Source organism: Geotrypetes seraphini, chromosome 5 (assembly GCF_902459505.1).
Source record: "Geotrypetes seraphini chromosome 5, aGeoSer1.1, whole genome shotgun sequence".
Lineage (NCBI taxonomy): Eukaryota > Metazoa > Chordata > Amphibia > Gymnophiona > Dermophiidae > Geotrypetes > Geotrypetes seraphini.
Genome location: NC_047088.1, coordinates 30,578,975 through 30,603,634, shown reverse-complemented (window position 1 = coordinate 30,603,634; position 24,660 = coordinate 30,578,975). Strand labels below are relative to the sequence as shown.

General features: G+C 45.4%; 1 protein-coding gene across 2 annotated transcripts in view; it reads right to left on the bottom strand.

Annotated features, from left to right (window-relative positions):
- IL1RAPL2 (interleukin 1 receptor accessory protein like 2) overlaps positions 1-24,660 on the bottom strand; it is a 1,030,535-nt gene that overhangs the window by 33,451 nt on the left and 972,424 nt on the right. The gene's annotated exons all lie outside the window — the stretch shown is intronic.

Here is a 24,660-nt window from a genome sequence, read left to right as displayed (position 1 = left end):
AGGCACATCCTTATTTATGCCAGGGTTTTTTTTGTTTTTTTTTTGGCGTTAATACCAGTGCCTAAGTCCAAAACAGGTCCCTACATGCCAAACACATCCATAACGCAAGTCATTTAATCCCCCCAATGCCCCAGGTACATTAGATAGATTGTGAGCCTGCTGGGACAGATAGGGAAAAATGCTTGAGTGCCTGAATAAATTAATGTAAACCGTTCTAAGCTCCCTTGGGAGAACGGTATAGAAAATTGAATAAATAAATAAATAAATAATCCACCCCTAATTTCACACACTTTCTGGTAGGCACCTTAGACTACTTACCTCCCTGAAAAGTGGTAGGCACCTACTATCCAATTAATTTTAATTGAAGCCAATTATGAAGTGCTAATTGCCTGTTATCCGTTTAAGCTTTGTAAATAATTAACACCTTCCCCCACCTTTTACTAATCCCGACTGTGCGGGCTGGTGCAGAAAATGCTCCGATGCTCATAGGAATTGAACAGGCATCGGAGCGTTTGCCGCACAGCACATGGCTATGGGGCTTAGTCATGGGGGGAGGGGTTAGGTTAGGCACCAAGATCAGTTTGGTGTGCCGATCTAGGCACCTAACTTTAAGCGTCTTATTTATTTTAACCCTTTCAGGACCATAAGGATCGAAGGCCAATTTTTGTGGTTTTGACGACATTTTTATGGTAAAAAGGGCTTGCAGATGCCAAAAAATTTATTTTTTTTTGTGAAATATCATTATTTTTATTTAAAAAATCACACTTCTGGCTTATGGACAGTGTGGCAAGTGAATCTTCTCGTCAATCTGGCAACGACGCTAATGAATGAATGTCGGAACCAGTTTGTTTACATAAAGGCAGTATCATATGGAATCCGTACATATCAAATTTAGAACTGTAGACTATCCCAATCAAAATTTATAGGATTTTAAAGTTATGGGACAAATATGTCCCTTGGTCCTGAAAGGGTTAAAAGTTTCTATACCGTCTAATTCCTAGGCGGTTTACAAATGCGCACATACATAATAGCTAGAACAGCGCAGGATAAAAATTTTCTACACCGTTCTCCCAGGGCAGCTCAGAACGGTTTACATGAATTTATTCAGGTACTCAAGTAGAGGTCTGCACGGGAACGGGGATTGCGGGAATCCCACAGGTCCCGCGGGGGTCCCGCAGGAATCCCCCTCTAACCCACGGGATTCCCACGGGGATACCCTTCTGGCCAACGGGACTCCCACGGGGATGGAAGGCTTTGGAAGCAGGGTTCGTCCATATAATATAATGGACACGTCAGCCTTAGTAAAAGAGGGGGTTTATAAGTTAATTACCTGAACAGAAAACAAAAAAAGGGTTCCATCAAAATGATTCCACAAGGAAAACACAAAAGAAACTGTGGAATTGATGATCCTGTCAGAAGTAATTGCTGCTTTTTATGGGGATGGGCGGGGATGGAGGTAATTCCTTGTGGGGATGGGTGGGGACGGAGAGGATCCTGGCGGGGATGGGTGGGGACGGAGAGGATCCTGGCGGGGACGGGTAGGGACGGAGAGGATCCTGGCGGGGACGGGTGGGGACGGAGAGGATCCTGGCGGGGACGGGTAGGGACGGAGAGGATCCTGGCGAGGACGGGCGGGGATGGGTGGGATTTCTGTCCCCGTGCAACTCTCTATACTCAAGCAGTTTTCCCTGTCTGTCCTAGCGGGCTCACAATCTATATAATGTACTTGGGGCAATGGGGGGATTAAATGAGTTGCCCAGGGTCGCAAGGAGCAGCATGGGTTTGAACCCACAACCTCAGGGAGCTGAGGCTGTAGCGTTAACCACTGCGCCACACACTCCATCTAAAATTTAAATGCACAGTAATTCCTCAAACAGGACAAATCAGACCCTATAAAAGAGCATTAACAACTGTGTTTTGAGGAACTTCCTAAAAGTTGCTCCATCAGCGCATTTTCTCAACTGTTCTACCAGTGACTTGCATAATGTCACTCCAGCACAACAGAAGGTCATTGCACAAGTTTCGACATATTTTGCATTAACATTTGCTTTTAACAAAGCAGAATCTTTTAGGCCGATAAGTAATCATCTTACTCTTAAAATACTCTGGGACTGTACCGTACAAAAAAACTGATGACAAATCATTGCGGCCTTGTACTGGCCTCTGAATGCTACTGGCAGCCAGTGCAATTTCTGAAGCCAAGGGCCACAGTTCTTAAAACCATAACAAGCCTTTATTCTCAGGATCAGTGCTAGAGTAAGGGAAGTGGGGCGGACTGCTTCGGGCAACGTCTTCGCAGAGGTTCACTGGCGCATCTCCACCCCCTGCGTACCTCTTTAAAAATTGACCAGTTGCAAGCAGCATCTTCCGCTTGCTGCACGTGCCGGCCTCGGCTCCCTTCGGATGTCACATCCTGGTTGTGGGACCAGGACATGATGTCAGAAGCGAGCTGAGGCTGGCGCAAGCAGCATGTGGAAGATGCTGCTGGTGCCGGCCAACATTTCTGAAGGTGCATGGGGGCTCCCAAGCGGCGGGGAAGAATGGAGGCTGCACGGCATGGCAATTCCAGTCGCCAACTTCCTTTGCTAGGCCACTGCTCGGGATAACGCTGGCACCTCTATGCTGCTTTACCCTAGCATTCAACCAGTGTCCTTATAGGCTAGGTTCACTACCCACAGAGATATATTACCAAAATGTCGGTGGCCTGTTATAGAATTTCCTCCTAAATCTGAATTAATGCAAATTAGTGATTAGGCTTCGTGGCCAGGGAAATACCTGAACGTTTCTTGCCTTGAGGCACCATTGACAAGGCCTGAACTAATTGCAAATAAATATTCTACTCAGTAATGGAAGCAGAATGCAAACAGCTGAATTTGGCATTGGAGAATGACACAGGGGCAAATTTTTCCCCCATCCCCTGGGAACTCATTTTCCCGTCCCATCTCCTTGAGTTCTTTTCCTGTCCCTGCTCCATTCCTGCAAACTCCATCCTCATCTGCACAAGCCTCCAATACTTTAAAATCATAAGTGTTTGCGGCTTGTGCAGTTAATGCAGAGCTTATAGGAAAGGGGCAGGGACAGTGACACCGCCAAAATACATGGAGATGGGACGGGGAAATTGAGTTCCTGCAGGGACAGGGACAAATTTGCTCCAGTGTCATACTGCACCGCTCTAGAACTCAAAATGTAGTAAAAGTGAGCCAAGTATAGGACAATCAAGCCATTGTGACATCACTCATGAAGTTGGCTCTTAGGCAGTGGTGGAATGAGGCATTATGATGTCACAATACCAGCTCTGGTTATCAGAGGCTGAAACTTTTCACACTATTTATTTATTTATTCAATTTTCTATACTGTTCTCCCAAGTAGAGAATGACATGGGGGACAAATTTGTCCCCTTCCCCGCAGGAACACAATTTCCCCGTCCCTGCAAGTTCTTTTCCTGTCCCTGCCCCATTCCTGCAAGCTCTGTCCTCATCTGCACAAGCCTCAAACACTTTAAAATCATAAGTGTGAAACGGACCTGGTCCGGTTCTGCTCCCAAAACCGCCCTGCACACAATCTGTCGCCTTTCAGATATCTGGAGACAATCTCTTTAGGAAGAAAGGATGCTCAGGCTTGTCCCAAAGAAACTGTCCATTTATTATGAGTTTGTCATCCATTTTTATAGCATTATACAAGGGTCAGTTTTTTCAGCATATGACTGTAGGAAAGACCATATTTGGTAACAGGATACATAAAAGCAACAAAAAAGGTAGCAAGCACAAGGAAGGGGGGGGGGGGGAGGGTGTCCATAACTATGGCATATAATACTGTGCTTTATTGTCTAAGGTCTTTCTTAGCAAATGTTTCTTGTTTCTTATCTAAGTGACTCACAAAAAGCAAAATCATCCACCAGTTCAGTATATGAGGAGGTATGACCTAGGCAAAACTAGTCAGCTACAGAAAACACAGAGCTCAGAACACAAAGAGAAAATGACCTTGTAGCATTTCAGCAGAATGAAAACTGTTTCTGTGGTTTTTTTTCCAGCACAAGCAGGAATAGAAAACTTACAGGGAATATATGTGCCCCTTCAAAGCGTTCGAGGTTTGTGCGGTTAAGGCAGAGCTTACAAGAATGGGGCAGAAACAGCGACAAAACTCACAGGGACGGGGACCAATTTGTCCCTGTGTCATTCTCTATTTGGCATTAAACAGGTCAGTAACGTTTTCTAGTGCATCAGAAGGCACAAATAACCTAATCGACAAATGCATGTTTTGCATTTTTCCAACTCTCCAAAACTGCCAGAAACCATTTGCTATAGCTATATTTCAATAGCATTATAATCCTATGCATTAGGCTTGTTGGAAATGCTCCTTAAAACTCTTTTACCTGTCTCATTCAGCAGCACAGTGGTAATTGGAAAGGAAAATTGGTAGTTTTTCTTTTAAACCAGTACTTATTAACATTGACTGTGTCAAGAAATGTTCACTCGGCAATCTATAAATATTTGCATTCTTTAATTGGCCTTACAATCATCAGAGAACATTATGTGATAATAAGGCCATAAATATATATACACACATATACAGGGGCAGATTTCCAAAGCTCTGGCTGCCTTTCATGAGGGTCAGAATAAAGGATCAATAACCCACAGTTCAGCAAGTGTGACACCCCCCGATAATTTATCTGTTCATTTGTATGTGGATTTTGAGCCAAGCTATCTGTGTAAGTGTGATTCTTGAAAATGCCAGCATTAATTAATCTGGACAACTTATCCATATAATTTAGACTTCTATTTTTACAGTTGCACTGAGACATTATAAAGCTCATTATCGCTGCTTTCTGTATAAGTATAAGGAACATCTCTGGACTATACCTAATCCTGCCCCAGTTTAAACAAATAACTTCTGAACATATAACTCATGCACCAAAAATTAGGCATTGCCTGTACCAGCAAATTCAAACAAACCCACTTATATGGCCAACACTGGGTGCTGTTAGTTTAAGTGGTTTTGAATATTGACCTGTAAGTCAGCAATAGGGTTAATTCATTTTTTTTCTGCACAAAAAAAAAAGATATCCTAGGTTTGGAGCCTTTTGAAAGAATATTTTTTTAAATGTTTCGCTCTACCTTGCTGGCTGTGTTAATGAAAAGGCGTGTACTCCTATAAATCTTCTTTTGTGAGACTTATTTCCAGTGTCTCAGCTCCAGAGGAAGTTTTTTGAAACGGAGCTCTGTCGAGCCGTGACAAGAACCCTCTGCGTTCTGAACCGTGACAGGAATTCTCTGCGCTCCAGATAAGTCTTTCTTTGACCAACATTATTTGAACATTATTGTTTTGTGGAAACTTGTAATTTTGATAACTACTTGACAGCTTTTTGATTTTTGAATTGTTTTTCACTAAGGGATGGGTTTTTGAACCGTCTTTTTGCCTCACTGACAGTTTGAATGCATTTTTTGCACAGGACTAAATAATGTATGGGGCAGGACTTATTTAGTTTATTAACCTGAGTTTCCTGCCTGGGGTTGTAAAAGTATTTTGTATTCATTATTTAACTTTTTGGCCCGTACGGATTTGACCTTTTATTATGTAATTTTTTGATTGAGTGCCATGTCGGCCTTGAAAAGCGACTTGAAGATTTTGCCAAATTTTTGCCTTGTTAGTATTTATTTTTATTTTTGGCATATTTAGGTTTGTTTCTGGCCTTATCATATAAACCTGTCATGTTATGTCATGCACCAAAAGTCCTCACCTGCTAATTCTGTGGGCTGCCAACTGGAGTGAAATAGACCTTTAAAAAAAAAAAAATCAAGTTTCTAGGGGGTTAGTTATCAAGGCATAGTAAAAGTAGAGCTTTCATCATCAGTGGCATAGCAGGAATGAAAGGTGCCCAGGACGGTAATGAGGAGTACTGGTCAACAAGTCAATGAAGCCGTCCGCACAATGTGCAGCGGCTGCGAAAAGGGCAAACAGAATGCTAGGAATGATTAAGAAGGGAATCATAAACAGATCAGAGAAGGTTATCATGCCGCTGTACCAGGCCATGTACTCACCTGGAATACCGCATCTAGCACTGGTCGCTGTACATGAAGGACACAGTACTACTCAAAAGGGTCCAGAGAAGAGCGACTAAAATGGTAAAGGGGCTGGAGGAGTTGCCGTACAGTGAGAGATTAGAGAAACTGGGCCTCTTCTCCCTTGAAAAGAGGAGATTGAGAGGGGACATGATCGAAACATTCAAGATAATGAAGAGGATAGACTTAGTAGATAAGGACAGGTTGTTCACCCTCTCCAAGGAGAGAGAACGAGAGGGCACTCTCTCTAGTTAAAAGGGGATAGATTCCATACAAATGTAAGGAAGTTCTTTTTTACCCAGAGAGTGGTGGAAAACTGGAACGCTCTTCTGGAGTCTGTCATAGGGGAAAACACCCTCTAGGGAATCGAGACAAGGTTGGACAAGTTCCTGCTGAACCGGAACGTACGCAGGTAAGGCTAGTCTCAGTTAGGGCACTGATCTTTGACCTAAGGGCCACCGCGGTAGTGGACTGCTGGGCACGATGGACCACTGGTCTGACCCAGCAGTGGCAATTCTTAGGTTCTCTCCTGCCCTCTTCCTTGACCCCGTACTGCACATACACACCCCTGCCCTGTACCTTTTTATGTTCAGCACGAGCAGCCACGAACTTGCTACTTGTGTCGGCTTTGGTACTTTCTCTGACGTCACTTCCTAGGCGTGGGTCCCAGATGTGACATCAGAGAGAGAAGAACCATCGGCTCAGTTGTGATGTGTATATACTGTATGTATTCATATTGCAAGACCTTGCTTGTATATCAAGTTAAAATTTAAATAAAATGTTTTGCTTGTCTTGCAAAACACTTATAAACCAAGTTACTTGCAATCCAAGGTTTTACTGTATTACCATTTTTTTGGCCCCAAAATCTCGGCTTATATTCGAGTATATACGGTGATAAAACAATAAAACAATAAAAAAGGCTAAATAAAAAGAAAAAAAAATAAAAGCAGAAAGAAAAAAATAAGCATAAATCTAGCAGAAAAATAAAATAAAGAGTAGGTATCACTTATATGTTAGTACAGTAGGTTTTTGGCAGGTTTTGGTGGACTCACACTTTCCACTACAAGTGTACTACTTGGGACTTGGACCTGGGTCCCCTTCTCCGCAGTCCACTGCACCGACCACCGACCACCAGGCTACTCCAGAGACCTGCTTGCTGCTCTAATAGGGCTGACCACAGCATCTGAAGCTGTCCTACAGGCTGGTATGTACTGCTTCTGCCACATCTTTAGGGGTGGGAGAGGGTCAGTAACCATGGGGGGAGTAAGGGGGCACCATACCTTCATCTTTACAGTGGTCATCTGGTCAGATTGGTCACCTTTTGGGCACTTAAGGGCAAATTCTATAAGAAGCGCCCATAAGTTAGGCGCTGACATAAGGCACCGTTCAGCGCGATTCAAGCACCATTGGGCGCTGTTTAGTGAACCGCGCTGAGCGGCACCCATTTTGGAAGCACCCAATCAATAGGCCAGCTCTAGCCACAACTAAAACTTAAGCGCCCACGCGAGCGCTTAAGCACGCTTAAGAGCAACGATTCTGTAACCATGCGCCCAACACGTAGCCAGGCCTACGCCTAACATGCATTGCGATTATTTTTTTGAAAGCCGCCTAAATTTTTAGAGGCGCCTTGTTACTGAATCACGCTTTTTTTGATAGGCGCCTACGCTTCAATTAGTGCCGACTAAAAAGCTTAATTGAGCTAGTTATTCAATTTAGATAGGCGCATATCTAGTTGGGCGCCTTCGAAATAGGCGCTGGTTACAGAATTTGGGCCTTAGCCGTTATTGAAACAGGTTTAGCTTCAAATGTACGTTTTGCTCTGGACATTTTCTGCAATGTTCCATTATTGCAGAAAAACGAACACTGCGCAAAATGTGCAAATCCTAAGTCTGCCCTAATCCCACCCAAAATATGCCCCAAAATCTGCACTTCAGACAAACAGCATAGAAAACCGAATAAAAATGTGTTCGAAAATGGCAATTTAGGTGTTTTAGCAAATAAAACGTCAAAATATCAACTGATTACCGTATTTTCACTCATATACCGCGCACCCATGTAAAACGCGCACACGGGTATAACACGCAGGAAACTGTAATTTATGGAAATAAATTTTTATATACCGCGCACACCCGTATACCGCGCATGCCGCCCCGACTCTCCTGTCGCCGCCCGACTCTCCTTTCGCCCGCCCCGACTCTCCTCTCCCCCTTGAAGTCCTGTCCCCACCCTGAAAGCCTGATGCCCCCCTCCGACGTCCGATTCAGCCCCCCCGCAGGACCGCTTGCACCCTCACCCCGAAGGACCGTTCACACGCACTCGCACCCGCACGTCAGAGAAAGGGCGGGACCGCCGGAAGAGGAAGCAGCGCAGACGCAGGGCTCACAGAAGGGCCGGGACCGCCGGAAGAGGAAGCAGCAGGACAACGGTAGGAGCTTCTACATGATGGGGGGGGGGGTCGGGAGGCTGTGGGGGTGCGAGCGGTCCTTCGGGGTTGGGGTGCGGGTGCGTGCGAGCTGTCCTTCGGGGTGGGGGTGCGAGCGGTCCTGCGGGGTGAATCGGACGTCGGGGGGGGGGGGAACTATGTAAAAAAAAAGTTGTAAAACGCGCTCACGCATGGTTATGCATGGTTTGTAAAATCATGTATAACGCGCGCGTTATATGCGTGAAAATACGGTATCATCTTTTGACAATGTCCTTAATAGTGAAACACTACAGAAAAAAAAGAATGTATGCTCTTATAAACCAAGGGCTCCTTTTATAAAGGTACGCTAGTGGTTTTAGCGCACACTTAGCACACGCTAAAATGCCACGCACGCTAGCCGCTACCGCCTCCTTTTAAGCAGGTGGTAATTTTTTCGGCTAGCGTGTGCTAATCTCATGCGTGCGCTAAAAACGCTAGCGTACCTTCGTAAAAGGAGCCACAAATATGTCTGGTTTTTTTTAGCAGCAGACATACTTGGTTTACAAGAGCATATGCTCTTTTTTTCTTTAGAGTTTCAATATTAAGGACATTGTCAAAAGGTGATAATCAGTTGATATTTTTCAATTTCTTTCATCAAAATGTCGTTCAGACTCCTGAAGCAGGCCATAGGGCCGAAAAACGTAGGTGTCGAGTCCAAATAGATATGATAAAGAAATTGAGCACCTAAGATCACCTTCACTGTCTATCTTGCCTAACTTTGATTATCATGTGGTATATGCAGTTTTGCTGTTTATAGAATCAGGGCCTGCTAAATGGATTGAAAGCATGGCAACCTACCAATTAACTTGCATTGATTAATGTGGGTAAAAAAAAATTCTGATGTACCTTAAAAATTTTTTTTAATGAACGTGAGATGAATTTGCGGGAGCCAGTGAGAAAGCCGCTCAGCGCCAAGCAACAGTGCCAAAGTGCGCTCCTGCTCGGTCCTGCTCAGCAGCTGAAGAAAGCCAGAACTCACCGGCAGCCACCAACCGACTGGGTTAGCAGCGGGACAGGAATGCCGAAAGCTTGCTCCTGCCCGCTGCACCTCTGGACCACCAGCAATTGGCAGAGGAGGTTCGATGGATGGGTCAGGGTGCAGAGCCTGGGAGGGAGGGGGCTGGGTGCAGAGTCTGACAGGGGAGGGGGGAGGGAGAGAGGGAGAGAAGGAAAGGGGCTGGGAGCAGAAACTGACAAGGGAGGGAGGGAAGGCGGCTGGGTGCAGAGCCTGACAGGGGAGGGAGGGAAGGAAGGGGGCTGGATGCAGTGCCTGGCAGGGAGGAGGCTGGGTGCAGAGCCTAAGAGGGGATGGAGGGAAGGGAGCTGGGTGCACAGCCTGACAGGGCAGGGCACTTAACTATTAAGCCGCCCTACTTATATTTGAGTCAATCATTTTTCCTCCTTTTCGGGGTGGAAATGGGAATTTCAACTTATATTCGGATCGACTTATATTTGAGTATATACGGTAGTTCTGAAAATCAGGTAAAAAGCTGAAAGGAACAAAACAAAATATTCCACAGGAAATGTCTCTTTCCCCCGCGTCTGGAACTTATGTACACTTCCAGCTGCATCTTATGAGAGCAATTCTTAATCAGGCTCTTGGCTAGATAATTATCAGGGCAAATAGAACTGAAGATTGCCCTTTCTCAATATACAAACATTAAGAAGGAGGAAACATTTTAAAATGGCTTCATCTCTTCCTCTAAGTCATTAGCCCTGGGAGCTCTAGAGACGTATTGTTCTCCTTCTCAAAGGTCTATAAATATTCTTCATTCAAAGGATATCGCATCTCCCCAATCATTAAAGCAAACATTTTGAAGCTAACGTTTTCATTCGTGAGAGCAGACATTTTTGTCTATCCATCCTCTGACCTTTTTTGCATGCTAATTTTGAAAAGCGACATTTTTCTTTCAAACAAGTAATAGGAAGTGGCACTTGGCCTTTGTCTTCCTTCATGGAGTCATCACGCAGCAGCAGGCATTTTAAACTAATTTAGTGTGTTACTTAGATTGAGTTCAACAAGTTTTTCAGATACCGTGTGTTGTATGCCCCATTTACTTACTTTATACATCAGTAATTATTGCATACTAGTCTTATAGCCCGTTACATTAACGGGTGCTAGAATATATGTGTGTGTGTCTTTTTTTTTTTTTTTTCTCTCTCTCCTTAGCCGCTTTCTGTATTTCTGTCTGTCTTTTTTTTTTTTTTTCCTTGGCTGTCCACTACCACCCCTTGCCTGCTCCCCCTGTCCATTCTCCCTTCCTTTTACCTCCCCTGTGTCCTCCACCACCCCATCACTGCTCACCTTATCCAGCAGAAGCCCTTCTCCCTTTGTTTTACCTCCCCCTGTCCATCATCACCTCCTTCCTGCTCCCCCTGTCCAGCAGTAGGCCTGTCTTCAGTTTTCTGCCCCCTACCTGTTCATCAGCACCTCTTCCCCTGTCCATCAACCCCTTTTATGCCCCTCCATTCCCCTCCCACCCCACTTCCCTGTGCAGTATTTTCCTCCCCCCCATACCTTCCTCCTGAACTGCATGGCCTACTTATGTTGAAATGCTTTCCGGGTTTGGCTGCCGCGGCCTGCAGCCGCCGACAGCCGCCTGCTGCTGCGGTCGACATCCGTCTCGGGGGGCGGGGGGAGGAAGAGAGAGAGCGAGCTTCGGGCAGCTGACATCCGCCTCTGGCCGCCGACAGCTGCCGCGGCCGACATCCACCTTGGGGGGAGGGAGAGAGAGAGCTTCGCGCGCATGCGCACTCCTATCTGCGGCTCTACAGCTCACAGAAAATGGACGCACGCGATGGGAGTGCGCATGCGCGGCCTAGCGTTTTATTATATTAGATTATGCTTTATGGCACTCTTTATTTCAAAATCAAAGCAATATTTTAAAAATCTATATATATAAAATCGGAGGTATGTATGTGTGTATGTATGTATGTGTGTGTGCATGTGCCGCGTTCACGCAAAAACGGCTTGACCGATTTGAACGAAACTTGGTATGCAGATCCCTCACTACCTGGGGTGATATGTTCTGGGGGTCTCGCAGCCCACCTGCACATGTGGGCGGAGCTACAAACAGAAAATCAGATTTCACCCATTCATGTCAATGGAAAAAATGTAAAAAGCTGCCATTCTCACAGTAATTCCAACTACCTGGTGTGATATGTTCTGGTGGTCTCGCGGCCCACCTGCACACGTGGGCGGTGCTACAAACAGAACATCAGATTTCACCCATTCATGTCAATGGAAAAAATGTAAAAAGCTGCCATTCTCACAGTAATTCAAAAACGGCTTGACCGATTTAAACGAAACTTGGTATGCAGATCCCTCACTACCTGGGGTGATATGTTCTGGGGGTCTCTTCACCCAAGAATTTATATGTTCTTGCTCCTGGAGGTGAAACTAAAAATGTTGTTTATAATCAAGTTTTGTGTTAGTTGTATTGTATTCATTTTGTCAAATATTTCACATTATAATTTGAATATTGTACTTTTTATAAAGCTGTAAAAAAATAATTTCATTCACCACTATAAAGTATCTTTATTTGAATCCATTTACAGTGTTATTGCTATAATTAAATACCCGTGCAACGCCAGGGCATCAGCTAGTGCTTTATAATTAAGAACAAATAAAGTTTTTTTAACAGCTAATATGATTTTCTTTTCTTTTTTTAATCTTTATTAATTTTTCAAAACTAATATAAAGCGCCAGGAATTATACAGACATTAATAATCAAAACAAGCACTTATATTCAATCAATAATAATGCAGAAGAAAAATATCCCTCCCCTCCCATCCAATACATTTAATCAAAGAATAAACCAACAAGATATCCCCCCCCCCACCCTGTCCTGGATGTGTATGGAAATAAACAAAAATTAAAAACAAAAGATACCTATAATGAAGTTACAAAGGATGTCAACAGGCCCCAAACCAGTTTGAATAAATTGCTATGCCCCAATATATCAGCATTCATCTTCTCATATCTGTAGCATAAACATAAACTCGCCCACCAAAAAGGAAAATTAAGGCGATCGCAATTTATCCAATTGCTAGTTACCATTTGTGTGGCTAGCCCTGTCATAATTATAAAAAGCCTACATTTATAGCGGTCTATTGGGGGGGGGGGCTTAATATGCAGTAATGTTCCACATATGACTACCTCATATGTCAATGGAATTGTTGATTCCAATATGAGATTAATCTGTTCCCATATTCTAATAAGATTTTCTTAGTGTTTGCATTTAGCCATACTATAAGGGGTATATTAGAACTATCCTACTAAGACTAAAACCTCAGTGCCCGCGACCTTGTCTCCCAGGCTTTAGCGTTAGCTTACTGGCTGCCCGTATTCAAACATTGTGTCTTCAAGGGTCTGATGTTAGCGTTCAAATCCTTACACAACATGGCACCGGGCTACGTGATGGCTAAGCTTCCTCTGCATATGCTGAACTGGTCCCTCCGCTCTTGCGATGAACTACGTCCTTGGTTGTGCCCTTCAAGTGCAAGCCGTGAACCGACGGTCCTACTCCCACTTCATACCGAGCCACTGGAATCGACTGTCCCCGCAGATCAGATCCCTTGAAGGACTCCTCAGCTTTAGAAAAGCAATAAAAACATACCTCTTCACCCTGCCCTTGACCAGTGGACCACATAGAAATATATATTGATACCAGAACCAGTATGTGTCACGTAAAGAAAACTGGTATTGTAAAATGTTGCATTGTAACTATGGCAAACCTAACATGTAAACTATCTGTGTGTCACATTAGCATAAAACTCGTACTGAAAACCTTGCACTGTTAAATTTAGGTGCAGTGCTATAGAACAGTGTTCTTCAACCTTTTTATACCTATGGACCGGCAGAAATAAAATAATTATTTTGTGGACCGGCATCGGTCCGCAGACCGGCGGTTGAAGAACACTGAGCTAAGTTGTGGGCCATCTGGAAGCCTTCCCTCTGATGTTGCGACATCAGAGAGAAGGCTTCCAGTTCAGGTGCAGGACGTGCGTAGGAGCCGCTGCCCGTGGCTTTCTGCACTGAGTCAGTGAGGAAGAGGGAGCCGGCCTGAAGATAACGCCGCATCAGTCGCACCGCAAACCAGTGGTTGAAGAACACTGTTTTGGGCCTGATGCACATGCCGGCCCTGTGGACCGGCACCGGTCCATGGACCAGTGGTTGAAGAACACTGCTATAGAATATTACAGTTCCTTGCCCAACCTGAGCACCACGATTGACCCCAGGTTTCATATGGTGCAAAGTTGGATGCAGGAATCTATTCTCAATGCTATTCTAGAAAAGAAGCTCAGCCTGGAGCCCGCTTTAGTGCAGTGTCTCGCAAAATGTCTGAAGCCGCGGCACACCAAACTTGGGGCTGTGGCTGGAAGGCCTCTGGAAAAGCGTGGATGTTGACGTGATGATGTCACGTGCATGTGTGACATCATCAAGTCGACATCCACACTTATGCGGAGGCCCTGCAGATGGGGCCCTGAGCCTATTACTACGCCAGTGAGGGTGTGATGCAGGAGAGGCACTGGCTGACTTCCATGAGAGGCATGTCCTATAAGCAGTAAGCCAGAAACGGCACCTCTCCTCCTCACTGGCATCTCACTGTACACCCAGCATCTCGCCTTGGCACACTAGCGTGCTGTGGTACACAGTTTGCGATGCACAATCCATAGTCTCTTATTGAGAAAGACACGGGGGAAGCCACTGCTTGCCCTGTATCGGTAGCATGGAATGTTGCTACTCTTTGGGGATTCTGCATGGAATGTTGCACTCTTTAGGGTTCCGGAATCTTGCTTACTCTGAGATAAAGAAATGTTGCTACACCTTGGGTTTTGGCCAGATACTAGTGACCTGGATTGGCCACTGTGAGAATGGGCTACTGGGCTTAATGGACCTATGCTCTGTCCCAGTATGGCAATTCTTATGTTCTTATGTGAGCCAAGTATAGGACAATCAAATCATTGTAACATCACTGATGAGGTTCGCTCTGAAGTACTATGGAATGAGGCATTATGACATCACAATCTGAGCTCTGGAATGTTGCTGTCATTGGGGTTCCGGAATCTTGCTATTCTTTGAGATGCTGGAATGTTGCTACTCTTTAGGTTTTGGCCAGGTATTAGTGACCTGGATTGGCCACCGTGAAAACAGCTACTGGGCTTGATGGACCGTTGGTCTGACCCAGTAAGGCTATTTTTATGTTCTGTACTGCTTTATAGAACAGTGCCTAGCGTGGATTTTTTGCAGAGCGTACATTTCAGTGCCATTTACTGAATCTGACCCCAAAAGTACCGAAGTTTGAAAGTAAACCTCAAGAATCCGGTTCCCTCATTAAACTTGGACACGCATTCCAATTAGAGAGCTGCACAGGAACGGGGATGACGGGAATCCCGCGGGACCCCGCGGGTTCCCCCTTTGGGTCACGGGGATCCCGTGGGGACGCCCCTTAGGGTCGCGGGGATCCCGTGGGGATGCCCCCTAGGGTCGCGGGGATCCCGTGGGGACGCCTCCGAGGGTCGAGGGGTTCCTACGGGGTTGGATCGCAGTGCACTCTAGCCGCGAGGGTAGTCTCCTCCTCCTTACCTGCCCTGTCGCAGCACACAGCCGAACGGAAGTCTTCCCGATGTCAGCGCTGACGTCGGAGGGAGGGCTTAAGCAAAGCCCTCCCTTCCTCTGACGTCAGCGCTGACATCAGGAAGACTTCCGGTCGGCTGTGTGCGGCAGGGCAGGTAGGAAGAAGGCAATGGCGTACGAAAGAGGGGGGAGGGGGCGGTCCGCCCCGGAGAATGTGCACAGCCGGTCAGGTCCCCCGATCGACCGACAACAGGCCCGGCCGACAAATCTCCCTGCCCTGTAGCCGCGAATCTAAATTACCTCGTACAGCAGCTTCACTACTCCAGCTGCTGTAAGAAGGTAATTTAGATTCACGGCTACAGGACAGGGAGATTTGTCCGACCGGGCCTGTTCTGTTGTCGGTCGGGTGCGAAAGCGCCACAAAGGGAGGGAGGAAAGGTGGAGTGGAGAAGAAAAGACGCTTAAGGGGGGAGAAGGCCGCTGAAAGTACTGGGGAAGACAAAGGGGTGGAGAAGAACGCTGAAAGGACATGGGGTAAGCGGGAGGAGGGGGGGGGAGGATGCTGAAAGCACATGGGGAAGACAGAGGGGGGAGGAGAAGGACCCTGAAAGCACTGGGGAAGACAAAGGGGTGGAGAATGCCACTGAAAGGACATGGGGAAAACAGGGGTGGAGAAGGCCGCTGAAAGGACATGGGGAAAACAGAGGGGGGAGAAGGATGCTGAAAGAACATGGGGAAGACAGAGGGGGGAGAAGGATGCTGAAAGGACATGGGGAAGACAGAGGGGGGAGAAGGATGCTGAAAGGACATGGGGAAGGCAGAGGGGGGAGAAGGATGCTGCCTGACAGGACATGGGGAAGATGGTGGGGGAGAAGGACACTGAAAGGAAATGGGGAAGAGGGAATGGGGAGAAGACGCTGGCAGGGAAGAAGACAGAGGTGCCAGACTATGGGGGGAGCGGAGGGAAAAAGATGGGTGCCAGACCAATTTGGGAGGGGGGAGAAAGGGAGAGGCACAGTAACAGAGCAAATGGAAGACACAGAGAGAAGAGAGGCAGTGGATGGAAGGAATTGAATGAGAACATGAAGAAAGCAGAAACCAGGCAACAAAGGTAGGAAAAAATTCTTTTTTTTTTTTTTTTGCTTAAGGATAAAGTAGTATATTAGTTGTGTTGATAAAAATTTATAAACATTAGAGGCTCTGGTAGAAACCCGTTTACAAAGTATGTATTATTCCCAATTAATATTTCCAAATTAATAAAGTCTTTTTGCTTATTTTTAAATGGGTTTCTACCAGAGCCTTTAATTCAGTAGCATAATTAAATGAAATAACTATTTCTGTAGTTTATAGGGACGGGTGGGGATGTAGGGGATTCCTCGCGGGGACGTAGGGGATTCCTCGCGGGGACGGGCGAGGACGGAGGGGATTCGTCGCGGGGACGGGTGGGGACGGAGGGATTCCTCACGGGGACGGGTGGGGACGGGTGGGAGTCCTCACGGGGACGGGTGGGGACGGGTGGGACTGTGGCGGGGACGGGTGGGGACGGGTGGGATTTCTGTCCCCGCGCAACTCTCTAATTCCAATGAACAGCAGGAACGGGTGAGAATGAGGAAAGGAAATATACTTTTCGTACCATTTGCTAAGTGGTAGATGTTTCATCCCTTATCTGAGTATTACGTGGAGGAGGTTTTTGTACCCTCGAGGTCAACATCTTCTTCTCTGGATCCGATGCCGACTTTCCTTAGTAAAAAAGCATGATTCAACAATTCTTCCTTTTATTGAAAGCTTGAACACGAGTCTTAGAAAGGGCAAGTATCTAAGGCCATTAGTCTTCCAATATGAAGTAGGTTAGAACCTAACGCAGGAGTGGGCAGGAGAAGGGTATGACATGGGTGGGATGGAGGGACGACCGGATGGGTTGGTACTGTGTGCTAGCTGGAATGACTGCCAATAGCCTTCCTATTGGCAGATGAAGTGTCTCAAGACTGAAAGAATCTATGCAAAAGATAGGTTAAGCTGCAAATTGAATTTGTGTTGTTCTTGTTTCTCTTTTACCGTGTATATTCGTATTGCATGCTGCTTAGTTGTAAGCGGGTTATAAATGGAAAATAAATATATATAAATAAATAAATAAATAGCCAACTCAAGATGAGGCAGTAAATGTAGGTGTGCTATTGGCAGTCTGGTAGATCAATTCTTTCAATCTAATGCACGCAAAATGCTAGAAAGAAAAAATGAAAAGAAAGAAAAAAAACTAAACTTGAAACAAAATAAAAATGCAAAATTTTCTTCAGCACTCTGCTAAAAAGCAGTAACTATCCTCCCCCAAAGTTCAAACTGAAGAGGTCGTTTTGTAGCTTGATTCAGGGGAATGAAGTAGCCCAAGGTCAACTGAAATCTTCGAGAATTTAAAACATTTTTCAATGTTTGGATGTTCCTATTTGCATCTCTTTATTTCCCCACTAGACCTTAACAAGAAGTATTTGGGAATTGTGCTAGGTGTTTCAGGACATGTTCTGCCTCCTGCTAGGAAGAGCTTTTTATTTCCCTACTGCAGGACTACTCATTTTCGATCCTTGAGGTCCAAAGGGAGGTCAGCTTTTCAGGATCTCCACAATGAATATGCATGAGAGAGATCTGCATACATTGCCTCCTTGGTATGCAAATATCTCTCATGCATATTCATTCTGGATATTCTGAAGAACTGGTCTGCCTGCGGACCTCGAGAACTGGAACAGAGTAGCCCTACCATACTGCAAGGATGTTGGGGGAGGGGGACCCAATCAAGCTTGTGGAGGATGGTTTAGCATAACATAAGAATATAAGAATTGCCGCTGCTGGGTCAGACCAGTGGTCCATCATGCCCTGCAGTCAACTCATGCGGCGGCCCTCTGGTCAAAGACTAGCGCCCTAACTGAGACTAGCCCTACCTGAGTACGTTCTGGTTCAGCAGGAACTTGTCTAACTTTGTCTTGAATCCCTGGAGGTTGTATCCCCCTATGACAGTCTCCGCAAGAGCATTCCAGTTTTCTACCACTCTATTGGTGAAGAAGAACTTCCTTACGTTCGTATGGAATCTATTCCCTTTCAATTTTAGAGAGTGCCCTCTTGTTCTCCCTACCTTGGCGAGGGTGAGCAACCTGTCCTTATCTACTATGTCTATTCCCTTCAGTACCTTGAATGTTTCGATCATGTCCCCTCTCAATCTCCTCTGTTCGAGGGAGAAAAGGCCCAGTTTCTCTAATTTCTCACTGTATGGCAACTCCTCCAGCCCCTTAACCATCTTAGTCACTCTTCTCTGAACTCTTTCAAGTAGTACCATGTCTTTCTTCATGTACGGCAACCAGTGCTGCCCGCAGTACTCCAGGTGGGTGCGTACCATGGCCCGGTATAGCGGCATGATAACCTTCTCCGATGTGTTCGTGATCCCCTTCTTTATCATTCCTAGCATTTTGTTCACCCTTTTTGCCGCCGCCACACATTGCGTAGATGGCTTCATTGACTTGTCGATCATAACTCCCAAGTCTCTTTCCTGGGAGGTCTCTCCAAGTACTGCCCTGGACATCCTGTATTCGTGCATGAGATTTTTGTTACCTACATGCATCACTTTACACTTATCCACGTTGAACCTCATCTGCCATGTTGATGCCCATTCCTCGAGCCTGATTATGTCACGTTGCAGATTTTCGCAATCCCCCTGTGTCTTCACTACTCTGCCTTCTTAGCAAACCTATGGGAGATGGAAAGTAAGCATCAGTGCTTATCAATATTTTTTTTTTTGGGGGGGGGGGATATGACCCCATGATCATGGCCAAATAAAACTGTGTGACCCTGAGAGGTGCAGATGAATGAAACATCCACCCAGTTCATGACCGGAAATGCAGGTTTTCTGACCCCATTTGTGGTCTTGACCCAGTTGGAGAAGCTCTGATCTATGTTATTAGTCTCTTGTCCTTCAAGATTTGGACATGATTTTCATCTTTATTTTAGGAGGGGGAGGAGAAATGGGTAAGCAGTAGACCTAGAGGACAGGAACTGAGATTACAGGGGAGTTGGCCGAGGAGAAACGTTAAGAAGTACTTTGTTCACGGAGTGGCTGATAGGTGCCTGGAATGCCCTCCCACAGGAGGAGGAGGAGATTAAAATAGTAATGGAATTCAAGAAAGCATGGGTAAACACAAAGGATTCCTTAGGTGGACAGGAAATGGAAATCAAAACAACTTAGTTGAGCTTAAGTGGCAAATCCAGTAGTTCGGAATTAAGGCTAGTGTCCTGGTGGTGGCTAGATAGAAATGGTTGGACTGGAAAGAGCTGCAACAGCAACTTCAGTAGTTAAAAGTTAAGCCAACGCCAGGCAGTCTTCTATGGTCTGTACCCTGAAAATGGCAAGGACGGCTCAAGATCAAGGATGCATATGCTATACACTGGAAGTTTATCTTGCTGAGCAGACTGGATGGACCATGTGGATCTTCATCTGCCATTATCAACTATTTATTATTTATTTAAAAAAAAAATTTATATACCGTTTAAAACTAAATGGTTTGCAAAGTTTACACACACAATATTTGAGATGAACACATAGGGCTCCTTTTACATGAATGCGCGGAATAGCATGCGCTACATTGCCGCGTGCTCTAGATGCTAACGCCAGCATTGAGCTGGCGTTAGTTCTAGCCACGTAGCACGTGCTAAAATGCTGCGTGTGCTAAAAACGCTAACACAGCTTAGTAAAAGGAGCCCATAGTGAAAACAAACGGAGAGCTAAAAACATAAGATAAAATAAACATTAAAATCAATCTTCAAGAGGTACCATAATGTGTGTAAAAGATCAGGATTAGTTCATCAACTTTGTCAAAAATACGTTAAAAAAAAAGGCATCAACAAATAGCTGCGTCTTTAGTCATTTTTGGCATTTTGGGGAATGTGTTCTTTCTTTTCTCCTGTACTCATCCGCTTGCAATAACATTTTGCACCCTCATTCCTCATTCCGTTCTCTCAGTGGCAGAGGGGGCACGCAGGACGTGACAATCACGCTCCTTGCCTCAACATCGGGAAGACGAACGAGCTCTGCTTCTCCTCCTCGGCCCTTTTTACTGCACGCCACTGAAGCAGATGACAGTGACAATGCCGCCCTTCGAGTGGAAAGATTAATATGAACCCCTGTGAGAAACTTGGGGGGAGGGGGAGGGGGAGGGGAGCAAGGGTGGCAAGGGCAGGGTTACAGTAACAAAGGCAGAGACTGTTACTTCTAATTAAATGCTTTCCTGATTCATTTTACAGCCATTACAGTAAATTATACACGATTGGCTTTTGGAAATCCACGGATTCCGTAATGTAGAACAATAGAAGCAATTCCGTTTACCATGCATGGGCATCTCAGCATCTACATATTAATGGATGGAAAGCTGAATTTAAACTTGCTGTGCTGTCTTTCATTGCTTTCTATATTTTCAAAGTGAATTAAATGATTTCCATTTTACTGCTGAAAAGCTTCAGTGATTCTTGGGAAAATAAACAGAGGTAAATTAAATACATTTTTCAGTACAGAAATTATAAGGGATCTGTATACGATTTTATGGCAGGGTTTGCTTGAGGAGGAAAACATTAGCCGCTGATAGGGTGATTTGTAAAGTGAGATTTATAATTGAAAATTATTCTCTTCTGTGGAAAAGCAATTGTCTTGGAATTCATGGCGCCCTCTGACAATCAGATGCAATTCACAACTCTTCAGGCTGAAGGACTGATATTTCTCGTTTAATAGGGACTAGTTCAATTTACATGACATTTTTATGGGGTAATAACTGCAGGGAAAAAGAGAGGTCTATTTTCATTTATGAGATACATTTCCTGAAGATAAAGCTAAGAAACACCCTAGTCTACTATCCCCGCGAGGTTTGAAAATGTTATTTGCTTAGTGTTGTAAATCTCAGGAAAACATGAGATGATAACCACTACTACCATTTATCATTTCTATAGCGCTGAAAGGCATACGCAGCGCTGCGCATTTCACATACAATAGACGGTCCCTGCTCAGAAGTAGAAGTCTGCACGGGAACAGGGATCGTGGGAATCCCGCGGGTCCCTCGGGGGTCCCGCGGGAATCCCCCCATAACCCATGAGACTCCCATGGGGACCCCCCTCTGGCCCACGGGACTCCCAGGGGGACCCCCCTCTAGCCAACGGGACTCCCACGGGGATGGAAGGCTTTGGAAGAAGGGTTCGTCCATATAATATAATGGACATATCAGCCTTAGTAAAAGAGGGGGTTTATAAGTTAATTACCTGAACAGAAAACAAAAAAAGGGTTCCACCAAAGATATTCCACAAGGAAAACAGCAAAAGAAACTGTGGAATTGATGATCCTGTCAGAAGTAATTGCTGGTTTTTATGGGGACGGGCGGGGATGGAGGTAATTCCTTGCGGGGACGGGTGGGGACGGAGAGGATTCTGACGGGGACGGGTGAGGACGGAGAGGATCCTGATGGGGACGGGCGGGGATGGGTGGGATTTCTGTCCCCGCGCAACTCTCTACTCAGAAGAGCTTACAATCTAATTTGGTCAGACAGCCAGGACATCTCAGGGTTGGGGAGATTCTGGTCGAGCGGGAGTTAACAATTGAAAGCAGCTTCGAAAAAAGTGGACTTTTCGCTTGGATTTCAATACCGCTAGAGACGGAGCACGACGTATTGATTCAGGCAGCCTGACCAGGCATACGGCAAAAAAGAAGGGACAGTCTGGAGTTGGCAGTGGAGGAGAAGGGTACAGATAAGAGGGACTTAACCGATAAACAGAGTTCACGGGGGCAGCATAGGGGGAGATAAGTGAAGAGAGATATTGGGGGCTACAGAGTGAATGCACTTGTAAGTCAGTAAGAGGAGTAAAGGATAACTAGTGCACTGGTTACTGACTCCTCGAGTGTCTTTGAGTAAGCTACACGTGTGCTGTGCACTTGTTATTTTGAGTATATGGGGTAGTATATGCGCAAAGCATATATTAAACACAGAAAAAGACTCCCATGAAACTGCACAGCTGAATATGGTGTTAGAAGTTGACAAGATGATTCATGCTTCTATGTGCACTGTGTGTGAGCGTTCATAGGAGCATTGTCTGGATGGAGCAGGGGCGGAGTTGCAATGTACGTATGCATTTTATAAAATACACAAGCATACACTTCTGAGCAGATATCATGGATTTGTGTGTGAGAATTTGTGTGTTACTATGGCTGGTACTGTCTATATTTTTTATTGGGGTACAAGAGGCCAGATTCTATAAACGCCGTCTAGAGACATAGGTGCCTAACTTACTCCCCCCTTTTATGAAGCCGCATAAATGCATGATTGACACGCGATCTTTCTTAGGCAGCCGCCAACGACGGCGCTGTTTATAAAATCCATACCTCTTTGCCAATGGGGGAGCTGTCGGAACACAAGTAATGGATTAGATTAGGTTAGAGCAGGGGTAGGCAATTCCGGTCCTCGAGAGCCACAGGCAGGTCAGGTTTTCAGGGTATCCACAATGAATATGCACGAGATGGATTTGCATGCACTGCCTCATTGAGATGCACATCTCTCTCATGCCTGTTTATTGTGGATATCCTGAAAACCTGGCCTGCCAGTGGCTCTCGAGGACCGGAATTTCCTACCCCTGGATTAGAATCTACTGCTCCAAAAAGCTACCCATTGGCACCCTAGCATAACTACTTTGCTTGCTTTATTTTTGCCACAGCGCTGTAGAATAAGTCCTCTTGCTTATGGTTTGTTGGACTGTTTAGTGAATGCTGGCTAGGAATTTTGGAACCTCTCCTCAGTCAATGTTCCCACCTTCGTTGGCTCCTGCAGAGTGGAACATCTGAACTGTAAAATCATTCATCATTGCAACATTAACCGTTCAGCTCTCCTGTTACATCGGACGCAAGGGACTCTCATTACTAGGGCTGTGCTTTGAGCCCATGAGTCCGTCCCACTCATATTCTCATTTCCAGCAAGGATTTCATATTTTAATAAGAAACACTCTCATAGTCAGGAAATTTATCTTTTGCTTTTTAAATTCCTGGCACAGTTTTACAGCCTGTTAGTGCATTTTTTAACTCCTATAGGCCTAATATTCGAAAGAATTTAACTGGGCGGGAGAGGCTCTTGCCCAATTAAACCGCACAGAGCAGGCTGAAAGGGGACATTCAGTGGCAGTTAACTAAGCCATGCTTTTGAATCTCTCCTCTGCCTGCCATGGAACTGTCTGGGCAGTGCTGGGACAGTCCAGGGGTGAAGTCTGGGTGGTTCCAGAAGTTATACGGGCCCTGACAAAATTCAAAGCCAGTACTTGCATTGCTAATCAGGATCGTTTAAATAGGAGTTCTAATTTTGCTTGATTTAGCTATACAGAAATGGCACTGAATACTGACCATACCTGTGTGGTTTTTGGTTATTTCCTCTTACTCAGATATTTAGTGACAGTGCCCAGACGTGGCGTGGAATAGAATATCTGGGACAAATATGGCTAGTGATGGTGAGCTTACCACTGCCAGCTGAATATAGACCAGTACATGGCTTATTTTCCATAAAAAATAGAACCAGTGGAAAAGCAGATGCAAATGTCTGCAGGGACTTTTCATTCACTGCAAATTTTAAAGAAAAGGTACAACTAATCCCAACCAAGGGTGTGGCCATATAATAAGTGATTCAGTGAGACAGACATGGGGGAAGCCACTGCTTGCCCTGGATCAGTGGCATGAAATGCTGCTACTATATGGGTTTTTGCCAGGTACTTGTGACTTGGATTGACCTCTATGAAGATGGGATACTGGGCTAGATGGAGCATTGGTCTCACCCAGTAAGGCTATTCTTATGTTCTTATGTGAGCCAAGTATAGGACAATCAAGCCATTGTGACATCACTGATGAAGATGGCTCTTAGGCGCTGGTGGAATGAGACATTATGACATCACAATCTCAGCTCTAGAATGTTGCTACTACTGTATTTGGATTTTTGCCAGGTACTTGTGACTTGGATTGGCTTCCGTGAAGACGGGATACTGGGCTAGATGGACCATTGGAATGACCCAGTAAAACTGTTCTTATGTTCTCATGATTCCTCCTCATTAATAGACATAGGTGCCAAAGTGTCATTATATAATACTAGCACTCAGTCCATTCGAGAGTGTTAGAGGAATGAGTGCATTCATTCGAGACAGAGAAGAAGAAGGAAGACTAAGGCAGTAGGAAAGGGCTAGGCCCAGACCAAGGAGAAATAAGCATTAGAAGAGGAGGAGGATCCCAAGGGAGTCTATCAAACAAGATTTCAACAAAGAGTTTGGTTACCAAGCATCCAGGAAAACCTCTTTTTAGAGGATAGTCTGGGTGCCCGGAGGGATTTCCAAAATCCGGCAGTTTGTCTGGGTTTTGGAAGTCCCTGACCTCAGGGCGATGTCTAGAGGATATCTGCACATGCGTGGACATCAACATGATGATATCATATGCATATGCGTATGCACGTGACATCATCGTGTCAATGTCCATGCATGTGCAGACCCGGTCCCGAGGTCAGGGAGGTCTGTGTGGGGGC